This window comes from Penaeus monodon, chromosome 19, assembly GCF_015228065.2.
Source record: "Penaeus monodon isolate SGIC_2016 chromosome 19, NSTDA_Pmon_1, whole genome shotgun sequence".
NCBI lineage: Eukaryota > Metazoa > Arthropoda > Malacostraca > Decapoda > Penaeidae > Penaeus > Penaeus monodon.
The window spans coordinates 130,181-130,426 of record NC_051404.1 but is presented as its reverse complement, the minus strand read 5'-3'; positions in this window follow the sequence as shown (position 1 = coordinate 130,426).

The window sequence follows — 246 nt, the reverse complement described above, 5'->3', positions numbered from 1 at the left end:
AACGCGGAGTGTCCGAAGACTTCAGAGGTAGCCTTCTGTTAGCGCCGAAGGCCAAGCAGCCCCTTGGTGTCAAAGCCGCGCCGAGCACACAGGGGCCGGATGACGAAGAAAACTTACTCACACGCTAATGAGGCATAACTGCGAACGCGTCGGCAGAAGAAAAGCTAAAACAAATATAGTAGAAAGGGTCCGCGTAAGTATTTCTGGCAATGAATGAATTGGTAGACTTGATTAGGGAAAGCGGAA